Source organism: Aptenodytes forsteri, unplaced genomic scaffold (genome assembly GCF_000699145.1).
Source record: "Aptenodytes forsteri isolate BGI_AS27 unplaced genomic scaffold, ASM69914v1 Scaffold76, whole genome shotgun sequence".
Classification (NCBI taxonomy): domain Eukaryota; kingdom Metazoa; phylum Chordata; class Aves; order Sphenisciformes; family Spheniscidae; genus Aptenodytes; species Aptenodytes forsteri.
In genome coordinates this window covers 5,562,849-5,583,265 of record NW_008794444.1, presented here as the reverse complement: position 1 = coordinate 5,583,265, position 20,417 = coordinate 5,562,849, and positions in this window count along the sequence as shown.

The following is a 20,417-nucleotide window of genomic DNA, read 5'->3' as shown; positions in this document are numbered from 1 at the left end:
AAAAGTCCAATGACTTGGGTGGCAGATGAAATCATCACTATCATCCAAGCTTATTCCACCTAAGGAAATCCTTACACACTTACAAACTCAATCAAAACGGTGAAAGTCAGGGGCCGAAATCCCTACAGATCACAGATGTACGTCTTGCAGCAGTTGCTTTTAAAAGTCATAATCAGGATTTGCATATAAAAGCAAAACTGATTTTGGATTAATCTGGGAACCTTTCTGAGAGCTGCCTGTGTGCATGGCAGAGAACATCTTTTCTGCATGGCTTCCATCTGAGCTTGAGAAACCTGAAGTTCAGTCACTTTTAGTGATTCCAGCAAAATTGTTTTAAGTGAAGGAGAAGGACTTCTGTCCCCTACCTCCCTTGCTCTTCAAATTCTTTCTTTTTCTTTAATTTTTTTTAAGCACTACCCAACACTGTTCTCTGCAAACTTGATCATTGTGTGCAAAAGCTACTTAAAATTCTTTGCTATTACTGAGAAACTGTGCAACACATGGAAGCCTGGAAATTTTAAACATATTAGGTGTTTGTTCTTACAAGAAGCATGCAGCATTTCCAGTTATTGCAGCACAGAATTAGCTAGTTGCTCCTTTTGCACAAATCTGTTTTCCTCATTGCTCCATTATTGGCAGTTTCAGGATGTTAATTTTGACCTTGTTGCTTCAGACAAGCCTAGCGGCACAGCTTGAACACATCATAGACTGTTAAAAATAATTATATTTTTCAAAAGTTTCGTGCATCAACATCCACTTAGTTGAGAAGGAAAGTCCATACATCATGTCTTTCTGGGGGGTAAAAGAAGGCAAAGTGGTCAGAATGGGCAAGATAACTCACAGTGAAGTTTTAGTTGAGTTGGTTTTATAGTATCAATGCAGCGTACTGACCAGCGCATCTCCTCAAGAGGCAATGTCTATCCCAAGAGAGACAGATGGAGCAGACCCTCCTCAAAGCTGTACACATGAAGTACAAAGAGATGATGGGAACAGCCAGCAGGGATTCACTAAGGACAAGCTGTGCCTGATCAACCCTTATAGCCAAACTGGAGAGATATGGACAGGATGGGGAGGATGCTCCCCTCCGTCAGGCACTGGTGAGGCCCCATCTGGGCACTGGTCCTGCTTGGGCCCCAGCACCAGACAGCCCTGTGCATTGGTGTGAGCCCCACAGGACCATGGAGTGGTGGGTGCTGGAACTGGGACAGGAGAGGCGAGGCTGAGGGGGCTGTGCCACCAGGAAAGGAGGCAGTGAAAGGGCTCGTTGCTGCCTGTGAATGCCCCATGGTGGGGACGGAGCCAGGATCTTCTTGGTGGAAAGGCAAGAGGCACAGGCTGCAGTGAGAGACACCCCCTCTAGATATCAGAAAGAAATTCCTCCTCCTGAAGGTGGTCGAATGCCAGTAGAGGGGCCCAGTGGGGATGTGGGATTTCTGTCCTTGGAGATGTTCAAGATGCAACTAGACAGGTCCTGAACAGCCTGCCTGGCTTCGGCGTTATCCCTGCTGTGAGCAGGAGATGCACCCGACACCTCCAGAGCCCCTCTCCAGCCTCCAGCACTCACTGCCTCATGTTCTGCAACACTGCTCCCGGTTTCCCACTTCACGAGTTCAGAAGGCGCCAATACAGACCAGTAATGCAACATGTATAGAACAGACTCTCCAGCTACACATCCCTAAGCTACGAGTTGTCCAAATGAACCATGCTTTTGTGAAAGCAGGCAGATAAATCAGAAACAGGTCATAAAGTGAATGCCAACTTCTTAAAGACTAATCCTAATCTCAAGCAGTAAAATAACAAAAGGTTTTTCCTTCTCCACATGAAAGAACATTTAAAAAAATAAAAAAACTTCTCATAAAACAGAGGGATGATGATGAAACAGTAAAATATCTGAGGATTTCATCTTGCAGATAAGAAAAGACCAGGCCTGGAAACACTGTGCTGCCCATCATTTATTCCAGATGTGCAGCCACTGCAGCATTATGTCCTGGGAGAGCAACGGAGCAGGGAGGCCTTGGATGGCACTTGGGAACAGGGACAGCTCAGTACTGCTGCAGAGTGGAGACAAGACTCACCCCGTCTTTTCCACTCCCCCATCCTTGCAGACAGGCAAACCCTTCAGGAGCGCTGAAGGGGCTCACCATCACACCTTGCCTCTGTTCCATATTAATTTTATATGTGCCACAAAGCACCCTGGTTGTAACACACTTGCCTGCCAGTCTGTGCAAGATCAGCACCACTGGTTCAGTAATACCAAGTTATTTCACCCCGCCATGCTATAAGGGATCCCTGCTGAGGGGTAAAGGGAAGGACAGTTTCCCCTCTATGCAATAGATGTTCCATGGTGACCAAGCACCAGAGATGCATCCTGAAGCCAGCAACTGCTGCAGGCTAGGGGCCATGGTGGATGGCAGAGCTCCCCTCGGCCATGCGTGTCCCCAAACACCAGCAAGGGGTTCCCAGGGCCCTCACCCACTTCAGAAGATGCACACGTTATTCATGAGCAAGACCAGAAGCAGTTCCTTTACTTACTAACAGGAGCACATTGCAAGGACGTTCAAGAGCCAGACTTTTTAATGCTGCTTCTGCATCAGCTAGGACCTTCATACCCTTAATGATACTGCTTAACATTTCCTATAGAAGGACACTGCTTTTCTGGACAGCTCTGGAGAAGTTAGCTGAGGATTAGTGGAGCAAAACTCTGAGCCAAGAAGCTTCTTCAGCTTCTGCTAACTTAAGTATTTCTTATTAATCAGAGCTACTCGGATGTTGAAACTCAGATTCACGTGTAAGTGCCTTGCTGGGCTGCAGTCTGAGCCATCTTCTCGCTGAATAATGTCACTGCAGTAGTCTACAGAAAATTATTTGAGACCGGGACATTTATCAGTTAAAATTAATCCTTCTCCAAGTGAAAATGCCTCTGCCTTCCAATTAGGCCGCTGTGAGGAATGGAAACAAAGGAAAATTGCTCACCTTAATTAGTCCCTTTGCAGTGCTTTTTGCAAATTCATCTCTCATCACCAGCTCTCCGGGGCTGCTGTGGCAGATCCCCTGGCGCTGACCACGCGGGTGTCCTCAGTGAAAGCTCCCCTGCTCCCTCCTGAGCCGCATCCCACCCTGTCCGAGGCTCTCCCAGGACCGGTGGGAGCAGCACCATGGCCAGCATAGGCAGTGTGAGCATCCCTCTGGGCAGAGGGAGTCACCAGCTCATTTATTTTATTATTTGATATCCCAAATCAGAGCTGGTAAATGAAAAATAAATGAGGAAGTGGTTATTTAGAAAGTGTCACACTTCTGGTGATCCTTGTACAATGCATGTTTTAAAGTTAATTCTTCCTTGAATACAAAAATCTTAAGGACCTTTTCATTCCATTACTAGCATATCTTTTACAGATGTTGTAAAGTTTGAATCATGCAGACTTTCAACACTTCATATTATCTAAAAAGATGAAAAGTAAAAACTGTTTAATAAGCCCATCTTTAAGACCAAGTTCAGCTAGCTGCTTAAGTACATCCTTTACTTTATATACAGACTCACATTCATCCTTCTACAGCAAAACCATATGCTTTAAGCACTGTTTCAGATCCAGTGATTCTGTGGGACTTAAAAGCAATTGCAAGTTCTGCTGGATAAGGATAAACTCGTGTATTCATTTTAAATTAAAAATGCAGGTAACTGCGTTATCAGACTGATGCCCATGAACCTATAAAAATGCAAGGAAAGACATCCTCAGCCCACCGTATTGAAGACCATTAAAAATGCAGGTGCAATACCCTTGTTTTAATGGCTCTACAGACTGACTCACATACCAATTACAGTTATCTTTAGCTCATTAAATGGAAAATAAGTTTGTTGTCATCTTGCCTCGTAAACAGCTTGAACATTCATAATTGGGAAAAAAAAATACAGTAGCTTCCATTTTCATTTTTAACTTCTTCCACAAGAAAAAAATTAAACCATTCCTCATTCTTGCCTTCAAGAAGCTGGTTTCTAATTCCACTGTCAACTATGCAAGGAGAATTCATTTTTCATACACAATGTGGATGTGAGCATATTTAATGTGTAGATCAATCCATTTATCTCTAAAACATACAAAAAGAGTTTCTGGACCCCCTGTCTTGCTGGGAACGACACTCTGTTAGCTGCTCATTGCTGCGAGATGCCACATTGTCCAGTGTGGGTTTGCACCCTCGGAGTGCAGGTATCACAAGAAAGATAGCACAGGCTTTACCAGACAGGGTAAACGCAGCGAGGCACGTGCCAGTCAGGCACTTCTTGGTACATTTGAGCTCACTGCACACCGAGGATATACATCCTACACATTTCTTCCAAGCAATAAATGCAAACATGCTACACAAATGACGAGCTGTGAGAAAGCAGCTGTCCACGTTAGCCCTGGACTATCTCAGAGGGGGCTGGAAGCCGCAAATATGAAACACTGCACTTAGATATCCATGTATGATGCTCTGCAGTTATATTTTACATTTTCTCCACCAAGGTGACTGGTACTGTGAAGACTTCAGGGTAGTTTGGCATCACTTCACCCAGCAAAGGTGCTTTTGGGTGGCAGGTATCAGCTGTCTGTTGGCAACGGAGCTGCCTGGGATGAGGCAGCGCTTGAGAAAAGTTCTGAGTATCAGAAGGTGCTGCAGCATCAGCCAACGCTTCATTAGCAGGAGGCTAATCAATCAACATCCCAAACAATTCAATTATCAGAGCATCAGGTTGCAGTAGTCCCCTGGGAGGAACTTGCACACGCAGAGGGCCCCAGTGAGGAGGGAGGTTCAAGCAGACTGGCTTTCCCCAGCTCCAGCATGGGGATGTAGCTTTGGGACACGGCTTGCCTGAGGCCTCAGACCCCAGCTCTAGCAAGATTTAACTCTAGGGGAGACTTGAGGAATCAGCCCAAATACAGGTAGCTAGTAAGATATGTTACTACTATGCTTCATTACATCTGCTTTCCAAACCCAGCAGACAATTTCTCAGCTTTCTATTTCAAGCAGAAAAAGGCTCATTTTCAAATAAAAATTTGACCTTGCTTTAAGAGCAATTCCAAGGTGCTAGGCAAGCATGCAGCCCCTCTCCGTGCAAACGCACCACTGGCTCCGCATCCCATCACCGCAAGGCTCTGCCCCCAGACCGCCCCGCCAGGCACGGCTGCATGCCAGGAGGAAACCCCTGCGACCCAGCCTGCGCCAGCCAGAACCAGAGCTTCACACGTCAGCCCCTCTGAATCCCTCCGATGCAGGTCTGGGTGACACACAGGACCATTCACAGCTTCAACACCCATGACAAATGCCCCCAGCTTTCTTACTGGATTTACGGTGGGGATCTCCATGGAGGTGACGACAAGACCCCTCCCCTCCCCCTTCAGTTGGTTGTTACCTGGAGGAGTGAATGAATGGTGTATTCTTAATGATGTAACATTTAAAAAAATCCTACAGAAACTGTGTTTACAGTATGTTACAAAGGTATCACTTAAAAAACCCTCTAATTTTAGTCAGTTCCACAATTATTCCTTACATTTGAGACAGGGACTGCAGCCAGAAATAGAAACGCCTCTGAAGCTGGAAAGGAGACCGTGCACGTTCCCCACTAGCTGCTCTGCCATCGGAGGACGACGGAAAGCACACTACATCAGGAGTTCTCCAATCACTCCTAAAGAAAGGCAATCATCTCGTCTCCTTCCCCACAATGTATTTAAATTAATAAGGATGTAATTCCATTGTTGAATTCTGATAATAATGTCTCAAACCACAAGTGTAAAGCAATTACAGAATTGTATATTCAAAAATTACCCTCCTAACTCAGCCCTACCTGACCCCCCTCTCCAATTAGCTCCAGACACTGTAGCAAGATGAGACTCACTTTACAGATGTCTGCTGTGATCTCAGAGGTTTCTGACTCCAGACAGTCTTCTGAGGAACTGATTCATTATTCATTTTTACTACCTCTAGTCATGAGTTGAACTAGAAATCTAGCTCCACTTCAGCCTGTCAGGGCTGCTCCATGGGGTCCAGGAAGGTATCGCCACTAACGTTTCAGAGCCTGGACCAGCACAGCCAAGCTGCTGCCCATCAGACAAAGGGGCAAGAAGGACAGGTGGTGAACCTCCACAGGTCCTCCTGCTCCTGAAGAGCTCCTGCATTCCCCAGGACTCCCAAACATACACACTCTGTATGCATCTGGGTCTGTCCCTGCAGCCCTTACGAATATGAGGTCTTTGCTCAGGGGTAATCTGGATTCCAGTGATGCCACATTCTCCTGGGGACAATCAGGGCATTCCTGTGAGTTTGTGGCCTTTTGAAGGGACCCAGCGAGTGACACTCTCAAAGCTGAGAAATCCCAATGCTGAATGGAAGAGCACTGGCTCTCCACACACTGGGGTCCCCACAGCCCTTGGGGACACCATGGGTCTCTCCCTGAGTCAGAGCCATGGGGACAGCCTTACCCTCTGTGGTGGGGCACTTCAACTGCCCTGCTCTTTCATAAACCCCTTACAGCTACCTTCACCCAATTCGAGTACACCTGACCCCAAGTCCCTTGTGTCTTTCCCATCTCACACCATGGTCCTGTCCTCCTCGGCTCACTGAAGCCCACACTGACTGACGGATGGATGGTAGTTCAGCCTCCCAAACCCTACACCTCTCTGGATGCCTCCAGAGGTTTCAGAGTTGACAAAATCCCTCCCAGGCTGATCCACGGGTGACCCTTGAGAGCTGTGCCCCATTTGGAGAGCAATCCCATGCTATGAGACAAGAGCACAACAACCTGACCTCCCTGTCCTGGTGGTCCTCTGGGCCACAGTGAGAACAGACAACACAGAGCAAAGGGGAAGGAAAGGACCATCCTCCCCATCAAGGACTGAGACACATAGAAAAGTTGCACAACTTTCTGAGCTCCCAAGTCCCAGCTACCGCGGGAGCTACAGGACAAACGTTCCTCCTTGCATATAAGGTCGATGCTTGGGTCTAACAGTGCTTCCCAGCTGCTCACATTGATAAGAGTTTGAGGGCAGAACAGCAGGAGATGGAGTCTGCTAATTAAAACATTTTTATCTCCAGACTTTGTCTGATGGCACTGCCTCTTCACAGCTTGACAAAACTTCCATCAGTCAAAAGTAAGTCTTGGCCAGCTGTACGCCAAGTCGTGATCATGGGGGCTGTAACCCTCCGAAATATTTAGACCCTTAGTGGATGAAAGGCAGTGTTTACTTAATTCCTTGCCAAATTTTTGGAACATCATAAAGTGGAATATTTTACACCAGCCCAATTGTGCTTGTCTGCATAACTTGGGTTTTTCATGTCAGTGGCAGCATTGACATGAGTTATACACAGACAAATTTGCCCTTTTCTTCTAACATATGTGCTGTTTCCAGCTGAAGTCAGACAATACATTTCCAAATCAGTACAGAAAATGTGCTCAGCAAAGATAAAGATACGTTAATTCTCCCTGTTATGCTATTTGTGACATTCCCAGCCATGGGTACACTTTCCACAGAAACGGAGAATCAGAAGATTTCTGGGAGGAGTTTGCAGCACCAGACTGACACATTCCCAATAGGTTATGGTGCAGGAAGATCTTAGGTGAGTTTTGTCTCACCCCACTGTATTTTAAAAATGCAGAGGTTATGAGAAACAAGTCACCATCACCACTCTCCCCCCTCACCTGACAATCGATGAACAGCCACAGCAGGAAAGCCTGCATCCCTCGAGCCATCTCCTCTCCAGATCTCCCCTGTTCTCCCCACAGCCGGGGTAGCTGTGGGGCCTTTCCTCCAAAACCACCACTCACCAGCCCCAGCAGAGGCAAGATTTGTCCCCATGTGTTCTCATGGCAGCTGCATTGGGCTCTTGACTTGGAGCCCGATGCAACATGAAGCATCATCTGCTTGCAGATGCAGTTCCCAATGGGACAGCTGGGGGAGGTCAAGGGACTAAAATGCACTGAGATCCATCGGCTGAGGCTTTTGGGGAGGACAAGGACTTCATCTCCGCTGGACCATGCCATTTCTCCCTGCTTTCTTCTGTGACAAGAGGAGCAGGATGGATACAGCAATAGACAACACCAAAAGCTTAAAATGCATTACCCAAAGACCTGCACTCTCCTGGATGCTTCCGCACAACCCTTCTCTTCCCCAGATGAAGGTCAGAGCAAATATTGGTCGTAGAGACTGCACCAGACAGACGGGGGGGCTCAAGCTGCCAAAGCACATCAAGGCCCTTCCCATAGGCAGTGGTGGGCACCCCGGGCACGGCAGGGCAAGGGAATCTGGCAAGCCGCTGCCCGGCCTCGTCAGCACCGCCGAGCATCGCCCACCTCCCCGACCACCTCACACACCACAGAAACACCAGGGCACAAACCACCGTACAGGCTTGGACCTACTAAACATTTTCTTTAAGTATTAATAAGGTTTTCTTTTCTAAATGCTTCCACAAAAATTCTATCCATTCTCAACTGTTGTCTAATGGTTTCTTACTACACAAACAAAGAATAAAATATTCCAAAGAAATAGAAACTATGCAGAATTATGGCCGTGTATTTCAATTTTAAAAGCCTGATAATATTGGCTAAACAGATGCAGGCATTACTCACTGCAGTGTCTTCACTCTGACATACAATCTCTTCAAAATCCTGAGGGAGTTGCATTTTAATTTACAGAAATTTAATGACAATATTACATTGGAAATTAGAGTCAACTTTTTAATGGCATATATTCCTTCATCTGACTAGTAGAAAGTGTGCTTGTAATAATAATCATTTAATAGAGCCATGTGGGTAAATATCAAAGTATTTGTAACAGTTTATTGATGCTATACTTGCAAAATATTTCAATCGCTTTTTTTTTTTAACTTAGCTGAACTTTCAGTGCATTTTACCTGCATGGCATGCTAGCACAGTAAACCAAAGCATTTGCAATTCCTCATTTAAATGAAAGTTATTCCTGTCCTGTGAAACACAAAAGGTGGCAGAAGACCTCTCCTACGGGCTTGCACGCAGCCCTGCTTACAGGCCACAGCTCCTGCACCAGTGGTGAGCATCTTCGATAACCTTTCATTGTCTGAAGCGCCAAGCAGGAGAAAGATGCTTGGGGCTGTCAACACGTACAGATTTTCATGCATGTCCACATTGAGGATCAGCACTTTTGGGTGGAAATATTTCATCTCAAAGCCACGTCCAGCCCCTCCTCCTGCCTCACATACATCACTTTGCAACTCCAGCAATCACAGCTACCCTTTTGCTTTCAACATCGTATTGAGAACGCACATTGAAGCCCCTGCTACGATCCTGTAGGTTTCCAGACCTCAATCCCTCACGTAAATGTCAGATATTCTGGCTGCTCAAGAGGCACCTCTCATTTGGCTGTGTTAAAATAGCCATATTTTTCAAACAAGCTTATCTCATGGTCTGGTCCACATCCATCTGTCCAACTGACGCATCCCCAGTGTTATTTAACAATTCTGTAAATATTTTTTATCATCTGCAAATAAATTTAAGGAATTCATATCTAATTATAAGCATGAAGAAATTTCCCTGTGGCTACAGCATTCAGAGGAGTTCATGCTTTGATTTATGATCTGATCACAACGGAATAGGCTCCTGTTTGGAGGGCCCCATCCACACGCTTCACTTATAGACAGCAAAGCTGCACAAGAGACAATGTGTTCAGTAAATATTTAACTGCCCAAACAGAGGTGCATGATGCATCAACACAAATACATGCTAATGCATAGAAACGTTTTTCATCATTTCCAGGTAGCAAACAAGTCACATGCTGGGGAGGAGACACCAAACCCAGGAGGGTGTTTACAGGGCAGCTGGTAGGAGCCTGCAAGTTTCCAACCTGCAGTGTGCCCAGCTGGTTTTTATGGGATCTGGGGATGCTCACACTGCAGTGAAGCTCCCAGCAGGCTGGAAGGGCTCTGCCTGAGCCCACCCAGGGCTTGGCACTCCCAGGACAGCCCAACAGACTCAAAGGCTAAGCCTGTTCAACTTTCAACCTTCCTGCTGTACCCCGAGCACCATGACCCTCAGACCATTCTGCACTCCACATTTTCATGATCAGTTCAGCCTTTTTTCCTCAGCTTTTTCTACCTGGTTTAACACCTGCCTTCTGGCTAAACTCCTCATGTCAGACTGAAATGCCTTCTGGGCTCATGCAGCACCCTGCTCCTTCGTACCGACCCCATGGTAAAGAATGGAAGTGCAGGAGCATCCCCTACAGAGTTTCTGTTTCTCCCAATATTTGATGTTTTACAGAAAATCCCTGTGCCAAGAGACAACTGAGCATATAATATATTTAAATGAAATCCAAAGATTTTAACGAGTGTATTTTTAGCAAAGCCAGCTGTGGTTTGAAATTTCAGTTCCAAAGGAAATCCTGAAAAAAGCAAGGAATGAAAAGAGGAATATAAATCAGAAAGGAAAGCTTCATTTCAGAAATTTCCTACGAGACAAATAATTTGGGAGAAAAAAATTAGAGGATACCAAAACATTAGAAACAATTTCAGTTTCAATGTTATTTTCGCTTATATGACCAATGTATATTTAATAAAAAAGTGTTAAAGTATAATGAAATTGAACAGGCTATTTGGCACAGAATAAATGGTCTGAATGAAGATATGACATTGAAAAGTTTTTAAAAGATAATGTTAAAAATTCCCTTTGCACCTCCCAAAAAGTTTGTCATGTTTTTTATGGATAACCCCCCTCAGTCCCCAGCTGGCTCCTGCTTTCAGTTCCCAAGGCTGCAGAGCTGCAATATCAGCAAGCTCAAAATGTTCCTTGAACAAAAGTAAAGCAACAAAGATATGTTTTCTTTCCCTTTTGCTAGAACCTTCTGATCTATAGAATTGTCCAGGGATTTTCAAGGTTTGGACATCCCAGCTCTCCGCTGACACATGTAAAGCACCAGCACAACAATTTAGGAGAAACTAAAAGTATTTGCAACCGATGTCCACCAGGGACATGGCTGAGGAGAGCAGCCGCAAGAGACCCTGGTGGAAGCCACATTGAAAGGTGCATGGAGGTGCTCCAAGCACTCCCGTCCACATGGGGTGGTAGTCATGGAAAAAAGATGCAGGAGAGCTTTGGGAGCCTCCTGCCCCGCTGATGCCAGGCTGGTCCCCACACCCAGACCTTCTGAGCTCAGGGGACCTGGCTGCCCCAGTTTGCACAGGTATTTCTACCCACAGCAAGGACAACTTTTGCATTAACAGTTACCCCCACGTTGCCTGAGAGAAGGCTGTGTGGCAGCATGCACCTTGCCCAGAGCGGTCCTTTTCCCAGAGGCCAGCAGCAGCATTGTCACAGGCAGAAGGCACAGTCCCTCCAGAGCGAGCACATAGCCTGTCCTCAGGGTTTGCATATTGCACTGCAGTGAAGAAAAGCCTTGGAGAAAAGCAAAAGCCTTCTTTACAGCCTTTGGAAAAAAGATCAGGAACAGCTGTTCAGCAATTGCTTTTGCTCTTCTGCAGAGCCCAGGGCTTCCTGCGGGACCAAGCTTTGGCGATAAGAGGCTCCCGGACCTCGTGCAGAGAGAGCTCACTCCTCCCGTCCTGCCCACTGCTGGGGTGTGCTCCCTGCAGAGCCTCCTGCCCAAGCAAACGCCTCTGGCGACACATCCACGTGCATGGAAATGAACCTATTTAGGGACATTTGTGAGCCACCAAAGGGCTGTGGCTCCCACCCAGGGGAGCAAAACCCACCCAGATATCACCGCCTGCTTGCAGGGCTGCCAAAGCGGCGGGGGCAGGAAGAGCTGCTCTCCGGGGACACGGTGGGAGGACAAGGTTCTCACCGAACCACACGGACATCTCCAGAGCCACACGGACATCCCCCCTGTCCAAGCAAAGCCACACCAAGGAGAGCCTCAGCAGGGAGCCAGGACCCATTCCTGCCCATCCTGCATGGCACAAAACTGCCACCCAGCCTGCCCCTTCCACCGGACAATACCACCGCACCTTTGCTTTGTTAATTGCTGATCTTCCTCAACAGTCCATTTTTGAACCCTCTCTGCATAGCTCTAAATATCTCAGACTACCTCCTCTTGTGTTTTCTCTGGAATTTGCTTTAATTACATTTTCTGCAGATCCCTAACGATAACTTTTCCCTAATGATTTTTTTTATTTTATTCTTGAGATATCAAATCCAAACATCCTTCATCATTACCACTTGTCTCCTTTGTGTCTTCTAAAGCAAGCAAAATTGAGCCCAAGAAACAATTATTTCCAAGGCATCCACATTTCTGCTTTAAAGCCCAGGTACGCTCTGCCAGGAGATGCACTCCCAAGGGCCTTTTCTGTTTGTGTTTGCATTCATACAGAGCAGCGATGGGTTTATTCAGTGCCTTCCACTTCGGGGGGGGGGAGAAAAAACTTAAGGCTTGTAATACTAATTTTAAAACCTTCTTCAACAGTCAGTGACCTAAATAAAGCTGAGTTTCCTGGATATATCCTGATGAGATTGCTCCCAAGAGATGTGCGAATAGAAATTCGGGTCTCACTTGTCCTTGCAATAACAGGAGAAATGCTCTGCTTGGTAGTTCAAAAGTAATGACTAAAATGATGCACAAACACAAAATTATATTTTAGGACTCTCTAAATCATTGATTACTGCTCTTCCATTAGCCAATGTATTTGAAAAATATTTCTGAAACACTGATGGGCCATTTCTTGCTGCTACTCTAAGTACAGGTTAAAAACAGGTCTGTTAAGACACTGCAACCACAACCTCGTCCCATCACTTACGCTGCACCGCCCTGTCCTCTGGGAGCAGGGCTGGGACCGCTCCTTTGAACCAAATGGAGCCCAGATTCATCTCCAGCTGATTTCTTTTGGCAAGGAAAAGTCAGAGAAAATAAAGACTGCAGCTGGTGACAGCTCTCTGAGCTGACGAGATGAACTCCAACTGCTACCATCAGAGCAGAGTGCTGCTGCCCAGGTGAGGCTCCCCACGGCCCCCACCCCGGGGTTAGACCCCCAGGAAGGGAGCGGGCAGCACCCCCTGCTCGTCCCTCCTTTTGCCTTCCTGTGACAACAGAGCCCTCTCCCTACTGCCCTTAGAGCTCAGCTAGCTTTAACAGCACCTTTTCCCTTGATGTCAGGAAGCTATTTTGGTTGTAAAACTGAGTAAGTTTGGAAATACCCAAAGCATTGCATTCTGACATTTTCATTGGACAGAAAAAGGTGATGTTTTTTGGAAATGGCATAAAATTCCAGAAAACCCTTTACTAAAAAAATAGATCCAAAAAAATAAAAGATATGAAACTTGGAATCAAAACTAAGTACTTTATCTGACTGACAATTACCTCTCCCCTTCCAACGTTTCATTTTAAATTTAAAAAATTTTATTTTTTTAGAACTGATTATAGAAAAATCAAATATTTATACTGTGAATTTATTATCAATTGTGTCAGCTATGATCATAAACTAAATATTTTTCTAAAATTACTTTTCTTGTGCAAATAGAGAAAATACTTCTGCTGTCATTACGCAAATAATCTTATTGGCTTCAGTAGAGCTACTTAGCAGAGCAAGGTAACTGGGTTTTGGATATGAATATACTGTCAAAAAACCACTCATGGTGGTTGAATTAAGAATCACTCATCAGGACCTTTCATAAGCCCTTTCATAAACCATTTCCTTACGACATTTTAGGAACTTGTTTTAATGTAACATTTAGTGGTATACCTGAAATAAAGCTGGTTTTTGTTGTCTGCCAACACTCATTTTCAGCTCAGCAGCAAGGAGACAGTTCATATGTGCTATAACAGCAGGTCCAGCATAAAGCCACACTAATTCATGGAAATCCTGCCATCCACTCATTTTGTGAAAATTAATTTAATTCGTTACCGAAACATCAGTTACTTCCTCATCTACTCAGAACTGCGTTTGCACTGACTTTTGACAAGGACAGCCTTCCTGTTAAGTCCAAAGGTTACATGAAGACAGCAATTAACCATGATGTGCAAAATCACTTCCTTTCATTTAATTGTTGGTATTGTAGATAACAATAACTAGATCAGGAAACATCCCTGAATCACCCGCCACCCCCCTCCCCATCCACCCAAAAAAAGGATAAAAATAGCCAAATCACTTCTCACCTTTATCCCCCTTCTCACATGGAGAAATCTGCAGTTGTTAATTGCGTGATAACAATCGCATGATAACATGGGCTATTTCTTCTGAGCGCCACGTCCAACATGCTGTAGTTTATTAGGAGGAAACTCTCCATGCAGTAATCCCATCACTGGGCAAGTAGCAGGGGATCAACAACTCCAAGGGGAGAGCTGGACATGGCTTACCTGGAGCGATATTTGGGAGCTTTTCTTTTCAAAATAAAGAGATTCACTAAACTCATGAGTTATTAAAAATATAATTTTTTTTTGATTAAAGTATGTCTGGTCTAGCCTGAAGCCTCCCTGGGAGGTGCAAAGGGGGAAGGAGAGAATTACTTAAAAAGAGGAAATACAGAGATAATACACTGAAACTCACATAGACTCCTCTGTTGGGCAGGTGCCACGTTTGAACGCCATCCCCCTGGTTCCAGCAGCTCAATTTGGTCAGGCAGGACCATCACTAACAACACTACAGGTACAAATCCTGGCTGTGACTCTGCTTGAGAGATCGGAGCCACAGGTCTGATCCTGCCATGGTGCTGGGGCAGAGGGTGTAGCAGGGCCACAGCTCACGCATGGGAGAGCTCAGGGCACTGGGAAGAAACTGCTTCCAGCAGCTGTAATGAAAAGTGTGTGTAGTCTCCTAAATCTTAATAAAAAAAGACCGAAGTGCCGGGTCTTTGAAAACCAGTCAAAAGGGTCGATTTAGTGCCCTGAAGGAATAAAAATCTTCTCATTACTGCACCTATCCCAAGAAGAAAAATAAATGGGAATCCACGCAAAAACATCCCCAAAGCGTTCATATGTTCCAGCTCCTCCGGGCGAACAGAAACGTGAGCGATGTTTACAGCGGAGCGCTGCCTCGCAGTGCATGCTACTGGAGGAGGCACCTAGGTGGTCATCACGCTGGGACCTCCCCTGGGGGAGCCCCGGGACCCGGCTGTTTCCCGCAATGGGTTTCCTCCTCTCACCATCACCCCAAACCAATCAGTTTTGGCTGCAGTGCAGGACCTGCTAGCGTACACCATCGTGTTTGTTCCTAACAAGGCTTGACCCAGGAAAGCACGAGAATGGGGACAGCGTATCTGATATTCCTCCATTAGGGGAATGGAGGCCCACAAAGGTGATGAAGGGACTGGAACATCTCTCACACGAGGAGAGGCTGAGAGAGCTGGGACTGCTCAGCCTGGAAAAAAGAAGGCTCAGGGGATTGTATCCATGTGTATAAATACATGATGCAGGGGGATGTAAATAAGACTGAGCTTGAGCCCCCAGTGATGTCCAGTGACAGGACAAGAGGCAACAGTCACAAGCTAACACACATGAAATTCCATTCATACATAAGAAAACATTTCCTCCCGCTGGCCCTGCTGTGAGGTTGGTCAAACACTGGAGCTGGTTGCCTAGAGAGGTTGTGGAGTCTCCATCCTTGGAGATATTCAAAACCTGACCGGACACAGCCCAGAGCAACCTGCTCTCACTGATCCTACTTAAGCAGGAGGTTAGGGGTCCCTCCCAACACCAACTATTCTGTGACCTCCTTAACATAAAACTCTTAAGTGTAATCAATTACAAAAATGTTTTGAAAGAGCTTTAAAAAATAGCTTTTTTGATTCTATATAATTTCTAAGACACTTGCACATGTTTCAGTGTAAAAGTCCTGATGGTCCAATAAACAGTGTCCAACATGAGTTGCAGTTTACATATCCTGTCTTCTGAAGAAACAATTTTTGTGAAATATAGCAAAAACAGTATAGGGTACTTGATCTACATCTTCTACACAGAAAACCATCTATCAGTGAGGTCAGTAAGGTCAGTAGTTAAAAATCTATGAAGTAATAATAATAGAAGTGTCCAGAAGAGGGGAACGGTCATTGTTTTTCTACAAAGAATGAGCTACAAAACAATTAAATAGTCATATGAGCTCTTACAGAAGTTTGCAGCAGAACTGGAAAGTGAATTTTAAGATTCTGAAGCTGTTCCGCTATCTAAACTCCTAATTTAGTAACTTATGGTTACTACTTAAAATGCTTAATATATTATTAAGAGCTCTATGGAGTTCTAGAAAATATGGAAATATGGGTGCCCAAGGAAGAGCTTACCTCCATGCTGTGCCCATTTTCAGTGGAACAATGAAATCCTAAATTTAACAATCATTCCCTTGGCACTTACCCAGCAGCTGCAAAACACAAACTAAATGTAAAAACAGCTTCAGTCTCAGAAAATATATCACAGAACATTTACTGGTATTTTCTAATGCATTATTGATATTTCCATGTATGAGTCACTGTCGAGGATCCCCACACTAGAGCCAGCGTCCCCGTTACCACCAGCTTTCCTGGTGGGCCACCGTGATGCTCACTTGCACCAGTTAACCTAGTCCCCAGCCTCCATGGGCACATAGGGCACAGCAGCAGTGTGTGGGGTGAAAGCTCGTCTCCCTGGGGACATACAAGCGCATCCAACAATGGGCTGGCCAAGCCACAGAGCCCACCCTCTGCAAGGTGCCCCAGGTAACACTTGGTCTCCAGTGCCAGCCTCCAGCATCCTTTAGCTTCATCCAGCCACCCCCATGGAGCCCAAAATACTCCTCTCCCACCCTGGCTGCCTCTCCTCCCCTGCAGGGCTCTCTGCCGACCCCCTCCAGCTCTGGATGATGTTGCTTGACCCGCAGTTAAACAAGTCCATCAGCAGTTACACGCACCTTCACCTGCTCCAGCCACATGCCCAGGGCTTTGCAGGCTGCAGGGAAGCACCCCAAGCCACGCACCTGGACAAGAGCCCAAGCAACACCTAGGGCAGAACAGAAACCTCACTGCTCAAAACCATCTCATAAAGCTCAAATTCTGGTAAGTGTTGTAGCCTGCTTATTCCCCTCCACCTACAGCAAAGCTCCCCGCAGCCCCGGTGAGAATCAGAGCAATGCTTAATTTGTTAGAGGTCATCAGTGCTTTGATAATGAAGCTACAATCCTTTTAAAAATAGATTTTAAAGCAATTCATCCTAATCTTGCTGATGAACTCTGAACTGAGCAAGAACTGAAGTTAATTATTCTTTTAAAAGCAGATTATTTTTTTTCTGCATGAGCTTTAAGTTATCTCTGCCATCCCCACACAAATCTTTGATAATATTAATGAACTTCAGAATCAGGCTGCAGAATCGGTTTGCTGCACCAAACTACAAGCAGTGGGAAAAACTATTTGAAAGTGATAAAGGAGGAAACATGGAAGTTATCTTGCTGTCAATATCAAAGTCATTAAATCAAGTTCAAAAGGGATCATTAAAATTTATGCAGCCTAAAATGCAAATCAGTGTACATATAACTACTAAACTATAAACTTTTATAATGGTTTAAGGTAAATCCCATGAAAATCTATGCATCCTTTCTGCCTTTGTTGGATGCTTCTTCATTTGATAACTCTGAGTATTTCCTCTTGCATTAGAGGGACAATAATTAACTAATATATCTTTCAAGAGTTCTAGCTTAAAAATTGAGTTTCAGGGAGACCTAAGGTGAAAAAAGCTTTCAACAGAAATTTCATAAAGAAAGTAAACATTTTTTCCTTAGTTACTTTGAAATTTTCACTTTGGTTTTGGAGAACTGAAACATCAATGAAGCTTAAGACTTCACCCTTCCCCCCTCCTTTCACTGTTACTATTGAACACCATCTTCTCTTCAACCTTTGAAAGTAAAATCCTGGGTTTCGTTCAGTTGCTGCGTGGCATAAACCCCTCCATTCCCGTAATTCAAAAGCTACACCCTGGCCAAATGCCTGCAACATCTCAGAATGTCGTACTGCTTATTGCCACCTTCTGCAAGCACAATCCCATGCTTTAAAAACCTCTGAAGAAGAAAACTCCACAAGGTTCCTCAGGTGCATGCCATATATGCCACTACTCTGGAAATTCACTAGGAAAAATTATTCTGACCTTTCCTGGTCTGTAATACTTTAAGCCTCCTATTATTACTGTTGTTTTTTAATTCGTCCCCTTTTTTTTTTTTTTTTTACAGTCTAGTTCCCAAAATTAGATGCAGCGTGCTAAGATTAACTACATCAGAGCCACCTAATGATATTCAAATCCTCAGAGAACTCGTCTAATAATACCTTCCAGAATAAGACTTTTTTTTTTTTTTTTTGGGGGGGGGGGGGGGGGGGGGGGCAGCTTATATTTGCTGGGATCTATAATTCTCCAGCTGTTTCTATCACCCTGCTAAGGTGAGTTAGAGGCAGACTAGACTACCTACAGCAAGGTATGAAACTTCTGCCCTTGTGTCAGGTAGGAACTTAGGATGGGAAATGTCCTTCTAAATCATTTAATACAGTTGTATGAACCTTCCCATAAAAATTGGGAAAACTTCACCTTTTCCCCCCCCATAAAACCACGCAGGATATCTGTAGCTGCCCTTGAGATCCCCATAGACACAGGGGAAGAATTCAGGTCTTCCTAGATCAGGCTAAGGCTGGTGGGACTCCAGGCCAGCCCCTTTTCCCACCAATGTCTCCTTTCAAATACCGAGGTTATGACCACCGACTGCAGAGTACTGTTGGGTGCAAGCACAATAATTAAGTCCCACACCGAGTGAATAGCTTGGCATAAGTGAAGTCCCTTGCCCCAGGGTGTAAAATTGCCACTTTTTGAGACACAGCGCTGCCTCTGTAGAGTTGATTACAGCCCATAGGGGCCAGCAGATGTTCCCTTCCCTATAGAAGGGCTCTGCCATTGTGCCTTGAATGCTGAACCATATGTTCCTCTTGGATGCAGGGAGGCATCTATATGACAATTGTCAGGGAAGGAAGCACGTGCTCTGTGCACAGATTTAATAAAAAAAAAGAAAAAAATAAGGGAAGTGCTCAGGAGAAGCTCAGCGAGAGCCCCACGTTCTGCTGGGAAGGAGGCAGCGTTCAAAGCCATCTATGAGCAGTTAGCAATACAGCATCCTCCAGCAGCACAGATGAGCATTCAAGAACACCAGCTGGACAATTTTTCTGGCAAATAGTCTCATTTGTTAATTTTTCTTGAACAACTTAATGAGCAAAATATGAGGAAAAAATGCTTTTTGAAATGAAACATATTTCCCAAAAATATCTTCTTGTGAAAGATTGCCATAGTCTAAGTCACATAGAAGTGACCCAGGAACATCACTAGATCAATATTGAATATGTGATATAGATTTATAGTAACTTCGAAAGTTTTTATCCAGTAAAGCCTAGAGCAGCCCAATGTTGTGAACTGAATGCACCTGAGTTAAACCTTGTAGCAGGTGTTACAAAATCTCCCGGCCCAGCTTGTACAGTGGAAAAAGGCAGGCAGACCTTATCGCTCCAACTCTTCAACTCGTGATGTACACTATAAGAAAAGCATCACCCCTCCTCAGCGGGTGGGTTTCATGGAGAGCTGCCAGGTCCGGACGGGCAGTCGCTGCCCCTCACGCAGGGTCTCAGGCAGGGCAGGCACAAGGAAGGGCTCAGAGGTATTATGTGCTGCGAGGAATGTGATTCCCAGGCAGTGACTGAAGCAGAATTTCTCTTTATTGAAGCATTTCTACAGTGGTCTGACTCGCAACCAAAGCAGATGTCAACGCGCTGGAAGGCTCTGCAGGACAGAAAGCCTATTTGATGCTGGGCTGCAAGCCCCCCAGGAGATACAGTTGAGCTGCTGCTGGTGGGGCATGAGCCCCCAAAGGCACGAGGCAAGCACCATTGCTGCACCCATTCGTTCTTCATGAGAGTTGGGACAGCTTGCTGATTCCTGGGTTTTGCAATCTGGGACAAACTGAGCTGCCTCCGATTTGCGTATCAGCCAAGACGAGAGGGCTGTAACAAGGGGAGCACGGCATGATTTGTGGCTGTTTCTAGGACCAGCAGTATCACGACCATGTCCTGCCTGCACAGAAGAAGCCCTGATCTCTTTCAGTTTGGCTCAGAGTGTTTCACACACCCACTACTTCGGGCAGGAGCAGAGAAGGGAAGGTAAAATAGAGCAGATAAATCAAAGCTGCCAGAGTCAGTGTGAGGAACGCCCTGGGAGCAGATACTTATGGATTGGCGCTGTCCTGGTTTCGGCAGGGATAGAGTTAATTTCCTTCCTAGTAGCTGGTACAGTGTTTTGGATTTAGGGTGAGAACAAAGTTGATAACACACCGATGTTTTAGTTGTTGCTGAGCAGTGCTTACACTAGTCAAGGGCTTTTCAGCTTCCCATGCTCTACCGACTGAGAAGGCTGGAGGTGCACAAGAAGCTGGGAGGGGGCACAGCTGGGACAGCTGACCCCAACTGGCCAGAGGGACATTCCATA